Source organism: Oncorhynchus mykiss, chromosome 4 (assembly GCF_013265735.2).
Source record: "Oncorhynchus mykiss isolate Arlee chromosome 4, USDA_OmykA_1.1, whole genome shotgun sequence".
Taxonomy (NCBI): Eukaryota; Metazoa; Chordata; class Actinopteri; order Salmoniformes; family Salmonidae; genus Oncorhynchus; species Oncorhynchus mykiss.
The window spans coordinates 40205001-40225318 of record NC_048568.1 but is presented as its reverse complement, the minus strand read 5'-3'; the positions used below and the strand labels follow the sequence as shown (position 1 = coordinate 40225318).

At 42.7% G+C, this 20318-nt stretch overlaps 1 protein-coding gene across 1 annotated transcript in view; it reads right to left on the bottom strand.

The window, feature by feature from the left end:
• The window catches only part of syndig1l (synapse differentiation inducing 1-like), an 83313-nt gene that overhangs the window by 40371 nt on the left and 22624 nt on the right, over window positions 1–20318 (bottom strand). The gene's annotated exons all lie outside the window — the stretch shown is intronic.

Below are 20318 nucleotides of genomic sequence, written 5' to 3'. Positions count from 1 at the left end.
TATACAGTCTGATATGATATATACAGTCTGATACATACAGTCTGATAAGATATATACAGTCTGATATGATATATACAGTCTGATACATACAGTCTGATAAGATATATACAGTCTGATAAGATATATACAGTCTGATATGATATATACAGTCTGATATGATATATACAGTCTGATATGATATATACAGTCTGATATATACAGTCTGATATGATATACACAGTCTGATATGATATATACAGTCTGATATGATATACACAGTCTGATATGACACATTATTTGCTGATAAGATATATACAGTCTGATGTGATATATACAGTCTGATGTGATATATACAGTCTGATGTGATATATACAGTCTGATAAGATATATATCTCTCCCTATCCCAGTCTGCTGTCCCCACTTGCTTCAAGATGTCCACCATTGTTCCTGTACCCAAGAAAGCAAAGGTAACTGAACTAAATGACTATCGCCCCGTAGCACTCACTTCTGTCATCATGAAGTGCTTCGAGAGACTAGTTAAGGATCATATCACCTCCACCCTACCTGACACCCTAGACCCACTACAGTTTGCATACAACCAGACGATGCAATCGCCATCGCACTGCCCTATCCCATCTGGACAAGAGGAATACGTATGTAAAAATGCTGTTCATTGACCATTGACTTCATGGCGGGCCACCATCAGGTGGTGAAGGTAGAAGACAACACCTTCACTTCGCTGACTCGCTGCCCAACAAGGGTCCGTACTCAGCCTCCTCCTGTACTCCCTGTTCACCCACGACTGCGTGGTTACGCACGCCTTCAACTCAATCATCAAGTTTGCAGACAACACAACCACAGTAGGCCTGATTACCAACAACGATGAGACAGCCTACAGGGAGGAGGTGAGGGCCCTGACAGAGTGGTGCCAGGAAAATAACCTCTCCCTCAACGTCAAAACAAAACAAAGGAGCTGATCATGGACTTCAGGAAACAGCGGAGGGAGCACCCCCCTGTCTACATCGACAGGTCCAATATGGAGAAGGTGAAAAGCTTCAAGTTCCTCGGCGTACACATCACTGACCATCTGAAATGGTCCACCAACACAGACAGTGTGGTGAAGAAGGCTCAACAGCACACTGCCTGCCCAACGGGAAACCTACAGCACCCGATGTTACAGGAAGGCCAATAAGATCAAGGACATCAACCACCTGAGCCACGTCCTGTTCACCCCGCTACCATACAGAAGGCGAGGTCAGTACAGGTACATCAAACTGAGGCCGAGAGCGAGAGACTGAAAAACAGCTACCATCTCAAGGCCATCAGACTGTTAAATAGCCATCATTAGCCGGCTACCACCCGATTACTCAACCCTGCACCTTAGAGGCTGCTACCCTGTATACATAGATATGCAATCACTGTTCACTTGAATAATGGAGCACTAGTCACTTGAATAATGTTTACATGCTGCTTTACTCATTTCATATGTATATACCCTATTCTATTCTAATGTATTTTAGTCAGTGCCATTCCGACATCGCTCGTCCTAATATTTATATATTTCTTAATTCAAATGATTTTACTTTTAGATTAGTGTGTATTGTTGTGAATTGTTAGATAGTACTGCACTGTTGGCGCTAGGAACACAAGCATTTAGCTACACCTGCAATAACATCTGCTAAATATGTGTATGTGACCAATACAATTAGATTTTATTTGATACGATACGTACAGCCTGATATGATATATAATGGTGTTTGGTGTTTCCGCCGTCATTTCTTGCATAATTAATTTTACTGACACTAAAAGATCGCACCATTCTGAACGAACAAATAATTCGCCGGCATTTATAAAATTGTACCAAAACTTCCTGTTTGCATTTTTTTATTTTTCCATTAATGTTGTTGTCACCACTTCGGTCAGGCGGTCGACGTCACCGGCTTTCTAGCCATCGCCGCTCCATTGTTCATGTATCCATTTGTTTTGTCTTGTTCCCTGCACACCTGGTTTTCATTCCCCAATCAATCTACATGTATTTAGTCCTCTGTTCTCCATCATGTCTTTGTGTAAGATTGTTTGTGTTACGTGTTTGTTGTTGACGCGCAAGATTGGTTAGTTTTTTTCCGTGGTATTTCACGAAGATGTTTATTTTTAAACATAATTCTTGTGACTGTTTTGCGCGTTTTGCCTCAATAAAGTGTGCGCCTGTTCACAAATCTCTGCTCTCCTGCACCTGACTTCACTACCAGTACGCACACACCCTGACAAGCAGGGAACACAACACATCTGACAAGCAGGGAACACAACACATCGTATCAGAGCAGGGAACACAACACATCGTATCAGAGCAGGAAACACAACACATTGTATCAGAGCAGGGAACACAACACATATCAGAGCAGGGAACACAACACATCATATCAGAGCAGGGAACACAACACATCATATCAGAGCAGGGAACACACAATAAGAGGAGAAACTAACATTTACAGTGCTTGGAAACTCTAGAAGAAGGGATCTAATTTTGCACTCGAAAGGACTCGAAGCACCATAATAGTGTTGTCAACCTTTTCCTGGTTTAGTGTTCCCAGTCCCTGGCAAGGTGTTGCACAACTCTTGATTAAGTGGTGTTACAACACACCATGTCATATCTCATATCTCTTTTACACCCATGTGTTTCCAAACTACAGCAAATTTTCCTTGAAAATTGGACAGTGCAGTTAGATTAACAAGAATTGAAGCTTTCTGCCCATATCGGGTATATCTATGTCCTGGGAAATGTTCTTGTTACTTACAGCATGCTAAACACATTTTGATTTGATTTGCTTTATAACATTAGCTCAACAGTCCCTCGCGGGGGGGGTTGACATCAATCCTGTAGAGGTTAACGTAGGCGGCAGCTCAGTTTCCACTCGTTTAAGTGTTACAAAACATTTCATTTTAACAGTGTAGTTACCTAAGTGGAGGACTTCGGCAGTATATAAACAGTCATGCAAGTCACCGGGGATTTCAACACTATTCTGCAGATCCACCGCTCTGCCTAGTGTGTTTAGTGTAAGGTCACACACACACACACACACACACACACACACACACACACACACACACACACACACACACACACACACACACACACACACACACACAGAGACAGACAGACACACACACACACACGCATACGCACGCGCACACACACACACACACACACAACAACCCTGCCGTGTACCATTAGTGTAGTGTAATATCCATCTTACTGAAATTGCCTTGGCATCACAGAGAAACGCTTGATTAATAATTCGGTAGGTAATTGATTATCCTCTGGCCCGTGGCGTTTTATATGGAATATGGCCTGTCATGACAACCATATTACACATTCACTTTAGCCAATCAACAGACATATTACACATGCATAACCAATCAGACCTGACTGAACAGACCAATCAGTTGTATGAACAACGTAACAATATATGTGATCTAGCAGACGCTTTTAATCCAAAGACACTTAGAGTCATGCGTGCATACATTTAACGTATTACCTATTCACCTCAGCCAATCAACAGACGTATTACCTTTTCACCTCAGCCAATCAACAGATGTATTACATATTCACCTCAGCCAATCAACAGACATATTACATATTCACCTCAGCCAATCAACAGATGTATTACATATTCACCTCAGCCAATCAACAGACATATTACATATTCACCTCAGCCAATCAACAGACATATTACATCTTCACCTCAGCCAATCAACAGACATATTACATATTCACCTCAGCCAATCAACAGATGTATTACATATTCACCTCAGCCAATCAACAGACGTATTACATATTCACCTCAGCCAATCAACAGATGTATTACATATTCACCTCAGCCAATCAACAGACATATTACATATTCACCTCAGCCAATCAACAGACATATTACATCTTCACCTCAGCCAATCAACAGACGTATTACATATTCACCTCAGCCAATCAACAGATGTATTACATATTCACCTCAGCCAATCAACAGACATATTACATATTCACCTCAGCCAATCAACAGACGTATTACATCTTCACCTCAGCCAATCAACAGACGTATTACATCTTCACCTCAGCCAATCAACAGACATATTACATATTCACCTCAGCCAATCAACAGACATATTACATATTCACCTCAGCCAATCAACAGACATATTACATCTTCACCTCAGCCAATCAACAGACATATTACATATTCACCTCAGCCAATCAACAGATGTATTACATATTCACCTCAGCCAATCAACAGACGTATTACATATTCACCTCAGCCAATCAACAGACGTATTACATATTCACCTCAGCCAATCAACAGATGTATTACATATTCACCTCAGCCAATCAACAGACATATTACCTATTCACCTCAGCCAATCAACAGACATATTACCTATTCACCTCAGCCAATCAACAGACATATTACCTATTCACCTCAGCCAATCAACAGACATATTACCTATTCACCTCAGCCAATCAACAGACATGTTACATATTCACCTCAGCCAATCAACAGACATATCATACATTCACAGCCTACTCGCAGTCATATTAGACATTCACAACCAATCAGCTGCCGTATTGCAAATTCACATCAGCCAAACAGAGAGCAAAATCAACAAGGACAAGAGGTGAGATGGCGAGCCCTCTAGGTGACGGCTGTGACATTAAAAGTAGCTAATTTACAGTCTTCGACAGACCGAAAAAAAAAAAATTGAATCAAAGAGGATCTGGAGGGATACGAGAGGATCACACAATATCAGACCTGGACGATTATGACATCACAAGTACACATCACACAATGCTGCATGGTAATTGACTGTTCTGTGGAACGATACGTTGTTAGACTTTGTGATGGAAACATTGTCTTTCTTGATACTTGATACTGTCACGCCCTGACCTATTATCATTGGGTTTACTTGAAAGCAACCTACACAAATAGCTAGCTAGAACAAAGTGTTAAGATATTCATTTAAAAAGATTAAAAGCAATACAAATAAGTTATCCAGTAGGCATCTACTGAGGGAGCTAAGAGCTATCATTGGGTTTACTTGAAAGCTACCTACACAAATAGCTAGTTAGAGAGCCGTTTTATTTCTCTATTTGGTCAGGTCAGGTGATGTGATGTGATGTGGGGTGTGGGCATTCTATGTTTTGTTTTCTATGTTTCTATGTTTTGGCCGGGTATGGTTCTCAATCAGGGACAGCTGTCTATCATTGTCTCTGATTGGGAATCATACTTAGGTAGCCGGTTATCCTTGTTAGTGGCACTTAGCCCTGTAAGCATTTAACAAATAAAAGGGAAACGTACGCTCACCACCCTGCACTTTGGTCCACTTCTTAGGACGGCCGTGACAGATACACACAAAATATGTGTTTGGGGGCATTTTGAGCCACTAGACCATATTCAATTATTCTATGTGTTTTCCTCTTAGTGAAGAACTCTCTTTCTCTTTCAATTTAATTCAATTCAAGGGGCTTTATTGGCATGGGAAATATATGTTTACATTGCCAAAGCAAGTGAAATAGATAAAACAATAGTGAAATAATCAATAAAACATTTACAGTAAACATTACAAGTTCCAAAGGAATAAAGACATTTCAAATGTCATATTATGTGTATATACAGTGTTGTAACGATGTAAAAATGGTTAAAGTACAAAAGGGAAAATAAATAAACATAAATATGGGTTGTATTTACAATGGTGTTTGTTCTTTTCTTGTGGCAACAGGTCACAAATCTTGCTGCTGTGATGGCACACTGTGGGTCTGTGTAATCTGAGAGAAATATGTGTCTCTAATATGGTCATACATTTGGCAGGAGGTTAGGAAGTGCATCTCAGTTTCCACCTCATTTTGTGGGCAGTGTGCACATAGCCTGTCTTCTCTTGAGATCCAGGTCTGCCTACTGCGGCCTCTCTCAATAGCAAGGCTATGCTCACTGAGTCTGTACATAGTCAAGAGCTTTCCTCAATGTTGGGTCAGTTACAGCGCCAAATAGCATTCCAGTTTCCTCAGTTTTTTGGTGAATTCCTTCCAATGTGTCAATGAATTATCTCTTAGTTTTCTCATGATTTGTTTGGGTCTAATTGTGTTGCTGTTGCTGTCCTGGGGCTCTGTGGGGTCTGTTTTGTGTTTGAGAACAGAGCTCCAGGGCCAGCTTGCTTAGGAAACTCTTCTCCAGGTTCATCTCTCTGTAGGTGATAGCTTTGTAAAGGAAGGTTTGGGAATCACTTCCTTTTAGGTGGTTGTAGAATTTAGCAGCTTTTTTTCTGGATTTTGATCATTAGCGGGTATTGGCCTAATTCTCTCTCTCTCTCCCTCCCCAACTTGTGCTGAAAGATCAGCCAACTTGAGCAGTGTGGTAAAGTACTTAAGTAAAAAAGTATTTTTGTATTTTTGTATCTGTACTTGATATTTTTGACAAATTAAACTTTTTCTTCACTACATTCCTAAAGAAAATAATGCACTATTTACTCTATACATTTCCCCTGACCCCAAAAGTACTCGTTTCATTTTCCAATTCAATTTTCTTGTTTAAAAAAAAAAAAAGATAGCCAGGGGCTCGCTTCAACACTCAGACATCATTTGGAGACTATGCATGTGTTCAGTGAGTCCGCCAGATCAGAGGTAGTAGGGATGACCGGGGATGTTGTTGAAAAGTGTGTGAATTAGACCATTTTCCTCTCCTGCTAAGCATCCAATATGTAACAAGTATTTTTGGGGTGTCAGGGAAAATGTATGGAGAAAAAGTACATAATTTTTTTTCGGAATGTAGTGAAGTAAAAGTTGTAAAAAAAAAAAATTGTAAAGTAAAGTACAGATACCCTAAAAAACTACTTAAGTAGTACTTTCAAGTATTTTTACTTAATTACTTTACACCACTGCTAAACACAAATTATTTGTTTGTAAATTATGTCTGAGTGTTGGAGTGTGCCCTTGGCTATCTGAAAAAAAATAAATAAAAAAATAAATAAAAATAAAGTTGTGGGAGTGTTTGGGACAGCTGTATGAGAACTTGTGGGAGTGTTTGGGACAGCTGTATGATAACTTGTGGGAGTGTTTGGGACAGCTGTATGAGAACTTGTGGGAGTGTTTGGGACAGCTGTATGAGAACTTGTGGGAGTGTTTGGGACAGCTGTATGAGAACTTGTGGGAGTGTTTGGGACAGCTATATGAGAGATTGTGGGAGTGTTTGGGACAGCTGTATGAGAAGGTGTGGGAGTGTTTGGGACAGCTGTATGAGAACTTGTGGGAGTGTTTGGGACAGCTGTTTGAGAGATTGTGGGAGTGTTTTTGTGAAGCATGGAGAATGCATGTGAGGTTTACTTCTACTGTTTACTAGCATCTGACGTGAAATTTGCAAAGTGCAAAGTACCTTTGCAGAGGAGAGCATTAAGGATAGCATTAAGGATAGCATTAAGGAGAGCATCAAGGAGAGCATTAAGGAGAGCATTAAGGAGAGCATTAAGGAGAGCATTAAAGAGAGCATTAAGGAGAGCATTAAGGAGAACATTAAGGAGAGCATTAAGGAGAGCATCAAGGAGAGCATTAAGGAGAGCATTAAGGAGAGCATTAAGGAGAGCATTAAGGAGAGCATTAAGGAGAACATTAAGGAGAACATTATGTGATCAAATCTCTTTCTGAGTGGAGGCTACACTGACAGTATCAGCCCTCAATATCAAGCATATTACTTATTGCTATCTGGAAAAACCTGAGTACATTGTTCTCTTACAACTAATAAATGAGGAGGACACAGAAACCCAAAACTCAAAGTGTTACTTTACCACTACCTAACCTGTCCCTCCGCACAATGACTAGGTACTGGTACCCCCTGTATATAGCCGCGACATTGACTATGTACTGGTACCCCCTGTATATAGCCTCCACAATGACTCTGTACCGGTACTCCTTGTATATAGCCTCCACATTGACTCTGTACCGGTACCCCCTGTATATAGCCTCCACAATGACTCTGTACTGGTACACCCTGTCTATAGCCTCTACATTGAATCTGTACATGGTATCCCCTGTATATAGCCTCCACATTGACTCTGTACTGTTACCCTCTGTATATAGCCTCCACATTGACTCTGTACTGGTACCCCCTGTATATAGTCTCCACATTGACTCTGTACTGGAACCCCCCCCCCCCCCCCCCCCCCTGTATATAGTCTCCACATTGACTAGGTACTGGTACCCCCTGTATATAGCCTCCACATTGACTAGGTACTGGTACCCCCTGTATATAGCCTCCAGAGTGACTAGGAACTGGTACCCCCTGTATATAGCCTCCAGAGTGACTAGGAACTGTTACCCCCTGTATATAGCCTCCAGAGTGACTAGGAACTGGTACCCCCTGTATATAGCCTCCAGAGTGACTAGGAACTGGTACCCCCTGTATATAGCCTCCAGAGTGACTAGGTACTGGTACCCCCTGTATATAGTCTCCAGAGTGACTAGGTACTGGTACCCCCTGTATATAGCCTCCAGAGTGACTAGGAACTGGTACCCCCTGTATATAGCCTCCAGAGTGACTAGGAACTGGTACCCCCTGTATATAGCCTCCAGAGTGACTAGGAACTGGTACCCCCTGTATATAGCCTCCAGAGTGACTAGGAACTGGTACCCCCTGTATATAGTCTCCACATTGACTAGGAACTGGTACCCCCTGTATATAGTCTCCAGAGTGACTAGGAACTGGTACCCTCTGTATATAGCCTCCAGAGTGACTAGGAACTGGTACCCCCTGTATATAGCCTCCAGAGTGACTAGGAACTGGTACCCCCTGTATATAGCCTCCAGAGTGACTAGGTACTGGTACCCCCTGTATATAGTCTCCAGAGTGACTAGGTACTGGTACCCCCTGTATATAGCCTCCAGAGTGACTAGGAACTGGTACCCCCTGTATATAGCCTCCAGAGTGACTAGGAACTGGTACCCCCTGTATATAGCCTCCAGAGTGACTAGGTACTGGTACCCCCTGTATATAGCCTCCAGAGTGACTAGGAACTGGTACCCCCTGTATATAGCCTCCAGAGTGACTAGGAACTGGTACCCCCTGTATATAGTCTCCAGAGTGACTAGGAACTGGTACCCTCTGTATATAGCCTCCAGAGTGACTAGGAACTGGTACCCCCTGTATATAGCCTCCAGAGTGACTAGGAACTGGTACCCCCTGTATATAGCCTCCAGAGTGACTAGGAACTGGTACCCCCTGTATATAGCCTCCAGAGTGACTAGGTACTGGTACCCCCTGTATATAGCCTCCACATTGACTAGGTACTGGTACCCCCTGTATATAGCCTCCAGAGTGACTAGGAACTGGTACCCCCTGTATATAGCCTCCAGAGTGACTAGGAACTGGTACCCCCTGTATATAGCCTCCACATTGACTAGGTACTAGTACCCTCTGTATATAGTCTCCACATTGACTCTGTACCAGTACCCCCTGTATATAGCCTCCACATTGACTAGGTACTAGTACCCTCTGTATATAGGTTTGTTATTGTTATTTTATTGTGTTACTTTTTTCTTTGGTTTATTTAGTAAATATTTTCTTAACTCTAGTTCTTGAACTGCATTGTTGGTTAAGGCCTTGTAAGTAAGCATTTCACAGTTCTACTACACCTGTTCTATTCGGCATTTCACAGGTCTACTACACCTGTTGTATTCAGCATTTCACTGTAAGGTCTACTACACCTGTTGTATTCGGCATTTCACAGGTCTACTACACCTGTTGTATTCGGCACTTGTGACAAAATACATTCGATTTGATTTAAATTTGACCAAAAAACGAAGGCCATTGAAATGCAACAGACCCGTCCCTCTCGATGCCAAATCCAAATGATTTGAGAGATTACAACTGGTACGGAACGATTGGTTTGTCAATTGCTTCTAAATGAAAAATGGAGGGGGGGGGGGGGGGTGTATCCCTGAAAGATTTCCCTGGGATGTCTCACTGGCCTATAATGGAATGAAATGGGAGCAGTGGAGCGAGGAACATTCTAGATTCTCTGAAGAAGCCAGGTCTATTTTCAACCCTTTTAGATTGAGACAGAATGGATAACGGTGTCGTTTCTTTCCCCTTTCCAAACCGGTTCTGATCAACACTGCACCAGAGAGCAGAGAACAGATTGAGACAGAATGGATAACGGTGTCGTTTCTTTCCCCTTTTCCAAACCGGTTCTGATCAACACTGCACCAGAGAGCAGAGAACAGATTGAGACAGAATGGATAACGGTGTCGTTTCTTTCCCCTTTCCAAACCGGTTCTGATCAACACTGCACCAGAGAGCAGAGAACAGATTGAGACAGAATGGATAACGGTGTCGTTTCTTTCCCCTTTCCAAACCGGTTCTGATCAACACTGCACCAGAGAGCAGAGAACAGATTGAGACAGAATGGATAACGGTGTCGTTTCTTTCCCCTTTTCCAAACCGGTTCTGATCAACACTGCACCAGAGAGCAGAGAACAGATTGAGACAGAATGGATAACGGTATCGTTTCTTTCCCCTTTTCCAAACCGGTTCTGATCAACACTGCACCAGAGAGCAGAGAACAGATTGAGACAGAATGGATAACGGTATCGTTTCTTTCCCCTTTTCCAAACCGGTTCTGATCAACACTGCACCAGAGAGCAGAGAACAGATTGAGACAGAATGGATAACGGTATCGTTTCTTTCCCCTTTTCCAAACCGGTTCTGATCAACACTGCACCAGAGAGCAGAGAACAGATTGAGACAGAATGGATAACGGTGTCGTTTCTTTCCCCTTTTCCAAACCGGTTCTGATCAACACTGCACCAGAGAGCAGAGAACAGATTGAGACAGAATGGATAACGGTGTCGTTTCTTTCCCCTTTTCCAAACCGGTTCTGATCAACACTGCACCAGAGAGCAGAGAACAGATTGAGACAGAATGGATAACGGTATCGTTTCTTTCCCCTTTTCCAAACCGGTTCTGATCAACACTGCACCAGAGAGCAGAGAACAGATTGAGACAGAATGGATAACGGTATCGTTTCTTTCCCCTTTTCCAAACCGGTTCTGATCAACACTGCACCAGAGAGCAGAGAACAGATTGAGACAGAATGGATAACGGTATCGTTTCTTTCCCCTTTTCCAAACCGGTTCTGATCAACACTGCACCAGAGAGCAGAGAACAGATTGAGACAGAATGGATAACGGTATCGTTTCTTTCCCCTTTTCCAAACCGGTTCTGATCAACACTGCACCAGAGAGCAGAGAACAGATTGAGACAGAATGGATAACGGTATCGTTTCTTTCCCCTTTTCCAAACCGGTTCTGATCAACACTGCACCAGAGAGCAGAGAACAGATTGAGACAGAATGGATAACGGTATCGTTTCTTTCCCCTTTTCCAAACCGGTTCTGATCAACACTGCACCAGAGAGCAGAGAACAGATTGAGACAGAATGGATAACGGTGTCGTTTCTTTCCCCTTTTCCAAACCGGTTCTGATCAACACTGCACCAGAGAACAGAGAAAAATCACTTTTTAATGCATCCGTTTCAAAAATGGCATTCTATTTCCTTTTACTCCTTTTGACCAGAGCCCTATAGCCCATTATAGGGAATAGGGTGTCATTTAGGACACATCCTGTATTGATCATGTTCTGGTGAAGTCTGCATTGGAGTGTGTCTGTGTTTTTTGGAAATTGCCAGGAGCAAGAGGTTGGAGTTGGAGCCGGGCCATTTCCATGAAAAGATCACTGCATTCCCACTACACATAAAAACATTTCCATCTAAGAAATGGACATCTGAAAGCTGCCTATAAATGCTAATTTATAGCACTGGATATGGTGTGGCAGATGGCAGACAAATACACAACATGACCAAAAGTATGTGGACACCTGCTCCTTCAACATCTCATTCCAAAATCACGGGCATTAATATGGAGTTGGTCCCCCTCCCCCCTTTGCTGCTATAACAGCCTCCGCTCTCCAGGGAAGGCTTTCCACTAGATGTGGGAACATTGCTGCTGGGACGTGTTTCCATTCAGTCACAAGAGCATTAGTGAGGTCGGGCACTGATGTTGAGCGATTAGGGCTGGCTCGCAGTCGGCGTTCCAATTCATCTCAAAGGTGTTCGATGGGGTTGAGGTCAGCGCTCTCTGCAGGCCAGTCAAGTTCTTCCACACCGATCTCAACAAAGCACCCACTTTGTACATTGTCATTCTGAAACAGGAAAGGGCCTTCCCCAAACTGTTGCCACAAAGTTGGAAGCACAGGATCTTCTAGAATGTCATTTTATGCTGTAGCGTTAAGATTTCCCTTCACTGGAACTAAGGGGCCTAGCCCGAAACATGAAAAACAGCCCCAGACCATTATTCCTCCTCCACCAAACTTTACAGTTGGCACTATGCATTGGGGCATGTAGCATTCTCTTGGCATCTGCCAAAACCAGATTCCTCTGTCAGACTGACAGATGGAGAAGCGTGATTCATCACTACAGAGAATGCGTTTCCACTGCTCCAGAGTCCAATGGCGGCGAGCTTTACACAACTCCAGCCGACGCTTGGCATTGCGCATGGTGATCTTAGGCTTGTGTGAGGCTAAGAATGGAAACCCATTTCATGAAGCTCCCGACAAACAATTATTGTACTGACGTTGCTTCCAGAGGCTGTTTGAAACTCGGTAGTGAGTGTTGCAACCCGAGGATGGAAAAATGTTTACCCACTACTCTGCATCGGCCCTCGGCAGTCCCGTTCTGTGAGCTTGTGTGGCCTACCACTTTTGCGGCCGAACCGTTGTTGCTCCTAGACGTCACTGAGCTCTTTAGTAAGGCCATTCTGCTGACAATCTTTGTCTATGGAGAATGTATGGCTGTGTGCTGAATTTTATTCACCGGTTAGCAATGGGTGGTGGCTGAAATAGCCCAATACACTAATTTGAAGAGGTGTCTACATACACTGTATACTGTAACACTTCCCTTCCCTAGCTTTTTAACAGATCGACTGAAATGTTCCGTATCTGAGGAAGGTACATCTGTGAATTCTCTGAATGTTTTCACAGGAGATCAAAGAGGCCCACAGCTTATGACTTACTGCCACTAGTACTGTACATCTTCGGATGTTAATTTGATCACCCTGTTGGATGAGAACAGGAACAAAAAACAAAGGCTGTGTATTTCAGGGGTTCAAATTTCTTCTGAAGTTGGTCATTTCCATTTTGAAATGTAAAACTTGTTTTTCACTTAGGGAAAATGTATCAAACCCTACATAAATATCCATTAATTATAATCAACATAATAATTCACATTTCCTGTTGCTGCAGGATTAATTTCCTAATGTGGCAAACTGGATCAAATTAAGATCCTACATCTGTGCTGTACATATGGCGACAGGATGAGAATACAGCAGACACCCAGGTTCAGAGAAACATTCTGTGGTGTGTGGACCAGTGGCCATATTGGATGTACCATCTGGAAATTTAACATAATCTTACCGAATTCTAGAATCCTTTCTCAGTGTTCTACAGTACATGAACATTCCTTTGAGACAGAACCCCATTGGGTGGCCGGTGGAAAAACCATTCTGGAGAAGAATCCCATTCTTCTTTTCATTCTAATTCTGTGATATGTGATACCAGCCAAACATTGGCAAATTCCTTATAGTATGTTTTCAAGTCTGTCTCTGGCCATCACTAGTTTCCTGCTTGGAATAACACATGGTACCCTATTCCCTACAGATGTAGTATCTTAATTTGAGCTAGTTTGCTACAGCCGGGGAAAAAAATGATCCTGCAGCAACAGGAAATGTGAATTATGTTGATTATAATTCATGCAACTTTTTAAGGGGGTTGATACATTTTTCATTAGGGCAAATCAAGTCTGAAATTTCTAAGTGGAAATTACAAATGTTTATGAAGGTCCTACATCTCTGTACCTAGTGCACTACTTTTGACCTCTGGATAGGGTGCCATTTGAGACACAGAGATGAAGCTAATGGTAAACTGTCTCATCATCATCTTTACGGGAGATGAAAGTAGATCCACTTTAGTGCCCTTCTTCCTCCTAAGATAGACACTCATCACGGTGAAAACCATGGCCATCGTGCTCTGATGAGGACCCTTCAACGGAGCAATTCAGTCTCACACTACTAACAGGATGTGTTTCGCTTTTCTCATCCTTTTGTGCTATTTGCTTTTAGTCTCTCTCTCTCACTCTCTCATGACTCTCTCTCTCTCGACTAACAGTGAAATGCTTACTTACAGGCCCTTCCCAACAATGCAGAGAATATATATATATATATATCTAGAATAATACAAAATGATGACACAAGCAATAAATACACAATGAGTAACAATAACTTGGCTATATACACAGGGTATCAGTACCGAGTCCATGTGCAGGGGTATGAGGTAATTGAGGTCGATATGTACATATAGGTAGGGATAAAGTGACTAGGCAACAGGATAGATAATAAACAGCAGCAGAGTATGTGATCAAAAAAGGTCAATGCAGATAGTTAAATAGTTAACTAATATCTACCAGGACTGACTATTTAGCAGTCTTATGGTTTGAGGGCTAGAAGCTGTTCAGGATCCTTTTGCTTCCAAACTTGGTGCATCGGTACAGCTTGCAGTGTGGTAGCAGAGAGAACAGTCTATGACTTGGGTGGCCGGAGTTTTTGACAATTTTTGGATGGCAGGGAGCTTGGCCCTCGGGATGAACTGGGCAATCAACACTAACCTCTGTAGTGCCATGCGGTCGGATGCCAATTAGTTTCCATACCAGGCGGTGATGCAACCAGTTAAGATGCTCTCAATGGTGCGGCTGTACAACTTTTGAGGATCCAAGGAGCCCATGACAAATATTTTCTGCCTCCTGAAGGGGAAGAGGTGCTGTTGTGCCCTCTTCACACCTGAGTTGGTGTATGTGGACAATGATATTTCCTTGGTGATATGGACACAGAGGAACTTGAAGCTCTCGACCTGCTCCACTACAGCCCCATCGGTGTGGATGGGGGTGTGCTCGGCCTTCCATTTGCTTGTAGTCCATGATCAGATCCTTTGTCTTGCTGACGTTGAAGAAGAGGTTTTTGTAATAGAGATCGCGTCATCTGTGGATCTGTTGGAGTGGGTCCAAGGTGTCTGGGATGATAATGTTGATGTGAGTGTTGACCAGCCGTTCATGGCTACAGAATTTAATGGCTACAGATGTTTGTGCTATGGCGCGATTGTCATTAAGACAGGTTACCTTGGCGTTCTTAAGCACATGGACTATGGTGGTCAGCTTGAAACATGTAGGTATTACAGACTGGGCCAGGGAGGGGTTGAAAGTGTCAGTGAAGACACTTTCTAGCTGGTCAGCGTGTGCTCTGAGTATGCGTCCTGGTAATTCATCTGGCCTTGCAGCCTTGTGAATGTTGACCTGTTTAAACGTCTTACTTATATCGGCTATGGAGAGAGTGCTCACACAGATGTCCGGAACAGCTGGTGCTCTCATGCATGGTTCAGTGTTGCTTGCATCGAAGCAGGTATATTCAGATGAAGTCGGAAGTTTATATACACCTTAGCCAAATACATTTAAACCAAAAAATTCACAATTCATGACATTTAATGCTAGTAAAAATGCTGTGTCTTAGGTCAGATAGTATCACCACTTTATTTTAAGAATGTGAAATGTCAGAATAATAGTACAGACAATGATTTATTTCAGTTTTAATTTTTTTCATCACATTCCCAGTGGGTCAGATGTTTACATACACTCAATTAGTATTTGGTAGCATTGCCTTTGAATTGTTTAACTTGGGTCAAACGTTTTGGGTAGCCTTCCACAAGCTTCCCACAATAAGTTGGGTGAGTTATGGCCCACTCCTCCTGACAGAGCTGAATCAGAGCTGAATCAGGTTTGTAGGCCTCCTTGCCCGCACACGCTTTTTCAGTTCTGCCCACACATTTTCTATAGGATTGGGGTCAGGGCTTTGTCATGGCCACTCCAATACCTTGACTTTGTTGTCTTTAAGCCATTTTGCCACAACTTTGGAAGTATGCTTGGGGTCATTGTCCATTTGGAAAACCCATTTGCGACCAAGCTTTAACTTCCTGACTGATGTCTTAAGATGTTGCTTCAATATATCAACATAATTTTCCTCCTAATGAAGGCATCTATTTTGTTTAGTGCACCAGTCCCTCCTGCAGCAAAGCACCCCCACAACATGATGCTGCCACCCCCGTGCTTCAAAGTTGGGGTGGTGTTATTTGGCTTGATGTCCACTAGATGTCAACAGTCTTTAGAACCTTGTTTCAGGCTTCTACTGTGAAGAGGGAGCGAATGAGAGCTGTTTCAATCAGGTGTTAGGGTTAGGGTTAGGTTTTTCAGGCTTCTACAGGTGTCTGGCAGAAGGCCATGAGCTTGTTACGCGTGTGGCCGTGAGAGCAACCTGCAGTCCATTGCATTTCTAAAGACAAAGGAATAGTCCGGTTGGAATATTATTGAAGATTTATGTTGAAAACATCCTAAAGATTGATTCAATACATTGTTTGACATGTTTTTACAAACTGTAACGAAACTTTTTGACTTTTCGTCTGCACTAAGTGCCTGCGCCTCATGAATTTGGATGTGTGAACTAAAAGCGCGAACCAAAAGGAGGTATTTGGACATAAATTATGGACTTTATCGAAAAAAACAACAACATTTATTGTGGAACTGGGATTCCTGGGAGTGCATTCTGATGAAGATCATCAAAGGTAAGTGAAGATTTATAATGCTATTTAGATGTCCTAATCGACTTGCCAGAAATATAGTTTGTTAACAAGAAAGTTGTGGAATGGTTGAAAAACAAGTTTTAATGACTCCAACCTAAGTGTATGTAAACTTACAACTTCAACTGTAGGCTTGCGTCACTGGACAGCTCACGGCTGAGTTTCCCTTTATAATCCATGATAGTTTGCAAGCCCTTCCACATCCGACGAGCCAGAGTAGTAGTAGTAGGAGCTTATGTGGCCTACCACTTAGCGGCTGAGCCGTTGTTGCTCCTAGACGTTTACACTTCACAGTAACAGCACTTACAGTTGACAAGGGCAGTTCTAGCAGGGCATACATTTGACTTGTTTGGAGAAGGTGGCATATTTTGACTGTGCCAAGTTGAAAAATAATAGGAATAATATTGATGATGTCACAAATGTATCACTTGCACAGCTCTTCAAAAACATTTTAATAATTTATTACATTTGAATCACAAGCCCAGAAAACTGAGAAAAATAGTATTTCTCTCTCTCAAAAAATGTGAATTAGATCCTTAATTGACCCCAGTTTTATCCATTCCCCTAAAATCCCTCACGAAGGTGAAATAGATTAGAGGATGTTAGGACAACAAGGTGTCTTGAGCCGGTCGTTGATCTACAAAATTTGCTGGTAGGAAACTGACAGCGCTGTCTAGACTGTACGCAGAGAGAGAGAATCCCTGCCTAAACTGAGAATATCAATAATAATCCATGGACTGAATCCATGACAGACGGAGTGACAAATTCAACAACCTACCTACAGTGCCTTCGGGAAGTATTGAGACCATTTGACTTTCTCTACATTTTCTTATGTTACAGCCTTATTCTAAAATGGATTAAATAAAACAATTTCCTCAGCAATCTAAACACAATACCCCATAATGACATCACAATACCCCATAATGACATCACAATACCCCATAATGACAGGTTTTGGATGAAAAAAAATGATACAAATTAGAAAAACCTTTTTTTTTAAACATTTATTTTAGACCCTTTGCTATGAGACTCGAAATTGAGCTCAGGTACATCCTGTTTCCATTGATCATCCTTGAGATGTTTCTACAACTTGATTGGAGGAACTTGGTTCCACCAAGTTTGGAACCACCAAGACTCTTCCTAGAGCTGGCCACCCGGCCAAACTGAGCAAACTGGGGAGAAGGACCTTGGTCAGGGAGGTGACCAAGAACTCGATGGTCGCGCTGACAGAGCTCTAGAGTTCCTCTGTGGAGATGGGAGAACCTTCCAGATGGACAACCATCTCTGTAGCACTCCACCAATCAGGTCTTTATAGTAGAGTGGCCAGACGGAAGCCAATGAAAGGCACATGACAGCCCACTTGGAGTTTACCAAAAGGCACCTAAAGACTCTCAGACCATGAAAAAATAGTATTCTCTGTCCTGATTAAACCAAGATTGAACTCTTTGGAGGTAGGGACTGCGAGACTAGTCAGGATCGAGGGAAAGATGAACGAAGCAAAGTACAGAAAGGTCTTTGATGAAAACCTGCTCCAGAGCGCTCAGGACCTCAGACTGGGGCGAAGGTTCACCTTCCAACAGGACAACGACCCTAAGCACACAGCCAAGACACTGTAGGAGTGACTTCAGGAAATGTCTCTGAATGTCCTTGAGTGGCCCAGCCAGAGCCGGGACTTGAACCCGATCAAACATCTCTGGAGAGACCTGAAAATAGCTGTGCAGCAACGCTCCTCATCCAACCTGACAGAGCTTGAGAGGATCTGCAGAGAAGAATGGGAGAAACTCCCCAAATACAGGTGTGCCAATCTTGTAGCGTCATATCCAAGAAGACTTGAGGCTGCAATCGCTATCAAAGATGTTTCAACATAGTACTGAGCAAAGGGTCTGAATAATTATGTAAATGTGATTTATTTTTATACATTTGCAAACATTTCTAAAAACCTGTTTTTGCTTTGTCAATATGGTCAAGGGGTCTGAATACTTTCTGCATGTGTTTCACGTGTTTTACAGGACCGAGGATTCCCCAGGTGTCACGACTCCCCCCGAAGGTGGCCCCTCTTCCTGTTTGGGTAGCGCTCGGCGGTCGTTGTCCCTTTTCTACTAGCTGCCACCGATCCCTTTTCCCTTTTCTGTTGGTTTTGTCTTAATGGTTACACCTGGCTGAGCTATTTAAGCCGGTAATGCCCACCTGGTCTTTGTGCTGACTTATTTTTCCTATGTTCATGTTTGTGGTTGTGCTATTTACTTAGTTTTTCTCCGGACTGGTTGGGTCCTGGTTTTGAGCCGGTCTTATTATTGCGCCTGGTGTTTGGCGTGACCATTTTCCCTGCGCCGGAATAAAACATTGTTCTTTGCCCTCTGCTTCCTGAGCCTGACTCCACTACGCATAGAGTGTGTGATACCAGGCTGAGTGATGCAGACCATGGACAGACTGAGGCAGCAGCCATTTTGTTATATTGACATAAATTGAGATGTGGTTGACATTGTAAAACTAAATTATCCCAAAATGGGACCATATTTTGTTTTATTATTCAATGCCTGTTCTGTTACACGACCAATTACAATTATAATCTGAGAAAAACAATAGACTGAGCCACTGTGAATCTTGAGCGACCTGGCTGCACACACACACACACACACACACACACACACACACACACACACACACACACACACACACACACACACACACACAGAGAGAATATCAAGCAGATTTGAAAGGACCACAACTGAGACACATATTGGATAGAATTGTATTCGACCGGATGTCTGATCCTGGCTGAACCTGAAAAGACTGTGAATAGAAAAACACTCAAAATAGCACAAAGCACTTTTCCTGTGTTTGCAGACGGTGATACCAGGAACGATAACAACTGCTAGCATGCTATCTGTTCCTGTAGATCTCCAGTCATTGTGCCTACGCTAGTTAGCAATTGCGCTAACACAAGAGAGCAACTTCCTTTCCAACTAAATGCAGAGATAAAAAAAAAATGGAATCCATGAGTTTGTCTCACAAGTAGAAAGAAGGGCTTGATTGCCAAAATACTGCACTATCACTTTAAATGTCGACTGGGTAAAGAGTCGTGCTAAGACCTATCATGTATTTTTTAGGAGATGCAACGATCCATGTGTGAGATACAGTACAGTGTGTATACACACACAGCATAGGTAGACAGCAGAGTGGTGAAAGGTTCAGTCTAAACGTGGAGTATTGCTGTAATTGGTCAAGTGCCCGGTAGCTGTAATATCATTGGTCCACTACAAGGAAGAAGATACTGGGAAGCAGCTTGTTATAACACTCTCTATTTTTATCTCTCTGACTGTCTCTCTAGCTCTCTATTGCTCTCTCTGACTCTCTGTCTCTACAGTCAGTCAGTGTGTGTGTGTGTGAGAGAGAGAGAGACAGTCAGTCAGTCAGTCAGTGAGAGAGAGAGAGAGAGAGAGAGACAGTCAGAGAGAGACAGAGAGAGAGAGAGACAGAGAGAGAGAGACAGTCAGAGAGAGAGAGAGAGAGAGAGAGAGACAGTCAGAGAGAGAGAGAGAAAAAGAGACAGTCAGAGAGAGAGAGAGACAGTCAGAGA